The sequence below is a fragment of the Stenella coeruleoalba genome (genome assembly GCF_951394435.1).
Source record: "Stenella coeruleoalba genome assembly, chromosome: 9".
NCBI classification, from domain to species: Eukaryota; Metazoa; Chordata; class Mammalia; order Artiodactyla; family Delphinidae; genus Stenella; species Stenella coeruleoalba.
Window position 1 is genome coordinate 44832525 of NC_137155.1, and position 3202 is coordinate 44835726.

General features: G+C 44.0%; 1 long non-coding RNA gene across 1 annotated transcript in view; it reads right to left on the reverse strand.

The window, feature by feature from the left end:
• LOC307191458 overlaps positions 1-2912 on the reverse strand; it is a 12560-nt gene extending 9648 nt beyond the window's left edge. The window contains exons 1-3 of the long non-coding RNA XR_013829791.1: positions 2681-2912; positions 1950-2035; positions 27-112 (exon numbers count right to left, since the gene is read on the reverse strand). This is a non-coding gene — a long non-coding RNA (uncharacterized lncRNA). The remainder of the gene's footprint in view (positions 1-26; positions 113-1949; positions 2036-2680) is intronic.
• Between the last annotated feature and the right edge of the window lie 290 nt (positions 2913-3202).

The window sequence follows — 3202 nt, forward strand, 5'->3', positions numbered from 1 at the left end:
GATCTAGATCTTATGTGAATCCTTACCTGATCTCAGGCCCTGGCTAGCCAGTAGACGGATGCCAAAAATTAATTTATAGTCCTCTTTGCAACTTGGAGGATTTTCAGTAATGCTAGGAAGAAAGCCATACTCAAATTATTAGTGTATTTTAGAAATTGGTTGTTGCAGTATAAAATATTTGATTTCTGAGGGCTAATATAATACCTAAGACCACAAGGTGACAGCCAAGACACATGATTTTCTCTTCAGACATTTTATGATTTTTCTCAAATGTGGTAATGCAGACAAACTTTTATGCCAATTTGGAGAAATGACACATTCATTTCACGGGATAAATCCAAGCACAGAAGCTCCACAGTTTGCGATAGGTAATAAGCAAACAGTTTTAACTTGCTAACAGCATATGGTTCTTGTTCAGGCCAGTATGAGCTATATATGTATTTTTTCCTGAACCTTCTATCTTCCTCCTCTGTGATCCGTATTCCTAAATGCACGTGTACAGAGTGTGTTCTTAAAAGGTTAAGATCTCTCATACTCAAAGGTAGGAAGGAATGTGGACAACCCCAATCTGATTTTATTTGCCTTTTGAGCAATAAAATCTACACAAACTGTCAGTTATATGATCACCCACTCTAGCGAGCCCTGCCTCATCTCAGTGTATTCTAATCCAGCTAAAAGACTTTTTACCCATAACACGAGCTAACCTGTACTGGTGACTCACTGAGAGTCTAACCCTGATCTAAAACCCATGCTAGGTCTCTATAACAACCCTGAGAAGTACCCACTATTTTTTTTTTTTTTTTTTTTTTTTTTTTTTTTTTTGCGGTACGCGGGCCTCTCACTGCTGTTGTGGCCTCTCCCGTTGCGGAGCACAGGCTCCAGACGCGCAGGCCCAGCGGCCATGGCTCACGGGCCCAGCCGCTCCGTGGCATGTGGTATCTTCCCGGACCGGGGCACGAACCCGTGTCCCCTGCATCGGCAGGCGGACTCTCAACCACTGCGCCACCAGGGAAGCCCCTCCATGTGTGTTTTTGGTGGGGGGTGGGAGGGTTGATTTTTCCATCCCCATCTCCTACGTCTGTACTGTTTAGGTTTTATCACTGGAAATGCTGGTAAAGAGCTGCTTGACTGTGTGTGTTGGCAGGGGTCAGGGGAGGTGGGCATCATCTTAGGCAAGACGCCCATCAGAAGAGGGAATAGAGTAGTCCTGCAATCTCTGCTCCCTCCTTTCTCAAGAGCAGGCATTGGAGACCTATTCTAGCCAAGAGCGACAGCTACACATCATCGGCCTAGAGATGAGAAGACTAATGGGATCATGGGTCTGAAATGCAGAGCTGACCAACCTTCCTCCCTGCCTCCATGGCCCCCAAAGTGGCACATGTCACCTAAAGCAGGATGCAAGGTGGTCTATTTGGTACAAGAAAAATAGAATTTCTATTTTAAATTTTCCCTTTAAAATTTCTGTTTCTGTACACCATTTTAAAAATGTACAACATGTTAGTACATTAATAATTAAATATATACATACAGCATGCTCTAAATTTTTTTTTACAGATGGTGTGGACATTCAAAAATCTGAAGGCCATGGTCCTAGTAGATAAAGTTCAAACTCCCTTTGCACAGCATACAAGAAGTCCTGGCATGATTTGGCCGCACCCATGCTTCACCTTTCCCGCTCAAGCAATTGTAAACTGTGTATAGTTCCAGAACACATCAGGACGTGAGAAAAGCAGAGGATAGGACGGTGGGAAAAGCTAAGCAAAGATGAAGTTCTGCTAACGTCCATTCTTAGTTTGTTCCTGTGGGGATAGTAAAAGGCTTTACAAAATTATCCTACCTTTAGGCATGGGGCCAGTTTTTTGCCTGCCTGTATCAGTCAGCCCTTGCCCAGGGATGCCCTTGGAGGAAGGCAAAACCTTTCAGGCACTTCCAGGCTAGGGAATACTCACCAGCTGAGGGCAATTCTCTGGAGAAGGCTGCCTTGTGAGCTGTAGTGGAGAGCTTTCACAGCAGCTGGGGAATTCAGTGAGCCAATCTGGTTAAGGGAGGGGATGGGGTGAATAAAGTACCCAACAACACTACTACATTTTGCCACATTGATATCTACAAATCTGTAAGTATCTTTACAGAAATGATAATTGTGTGAGAAAAGTACCATTTTATTCTCCATCAACACACTAATTGTAAACTTGATAACTTGTAGCCTTGAGGCTTTTTTTCTTTTCCTTTAAACATGGTTCTATTTTGGTTAGCTAGTCTTTTTAAAACCTGGCTTTTCTTCCCTAAATACTTTAGTCTCTAAGTTTTCCTTTGTACCTGGCTAATTTCTTTTCACAGTTAAGACTTACCTCAGATGCCAATTTTTCTGGGAAGCCTTCCCCGACCTTTCTAAAGCTGGGATGTTCTGCTACGTAGTTCTCATAAAACTTCATATATTCCTATAGCATTATGTTATGGTAATGTTGTAGGATTATCCCACAATGTGTCAGAATCACTCAGGGCTTGGTCAGGAAAACAGAAGCCACTCCATGTTTTCTGGGCATACAGGGTTTGCTACAGGAATTAGGGGCTTACTTGACTGTAGGAAGAGCTGAGGGAGTAATGAAGTATGGGAAGCCGCTGCAGAGGGTAAGGAAGGAGGCTGACACTGAAGAAGATCTGGCCCAAAGTAACAACTCACCAGGAAGGTGCTGCGACTCTTAAGGATCTTGGAGAAGCACTCTCACAGCCTCAGGGCGCAGCAGCCACACGGGTGGTCCCCAAGAGCTCCCCAGGGAGCTGCTGTGCATCTCTCATCTGCTCATGAGTCCGGCTGCAGCTGCCAGTGGAGATTACAGCTTCTCTTCCTCTTCCGCCTTCCAAATCTCCAGCAACTTCCTCTTATAGGCAGCTCCACAGGGAAGGGAATTCTGAGAGGAGACCTTAAAGGGGATGGTGGTAGTGCTGAGTTAACAACAGATCATGCAGTGCAGTAGCCCATGATAGATTATGAGCTTCTCCCCAGCTGGAGAACGTAACTTATTCATTTCTATCTTCTTGGTGCCTGCAAGTTCCCGGAAATTAGAGGTACCCATTAAATGTTCATTAAACGATTGAATAAGTGAATGCAGAGAGGACAACAGCTCCCTGAAATCAGATGATTTTGGCTGTATTCTAAATGATGCTATGAGAGATCAATGTCCAAAGAACCTTATATTTCATA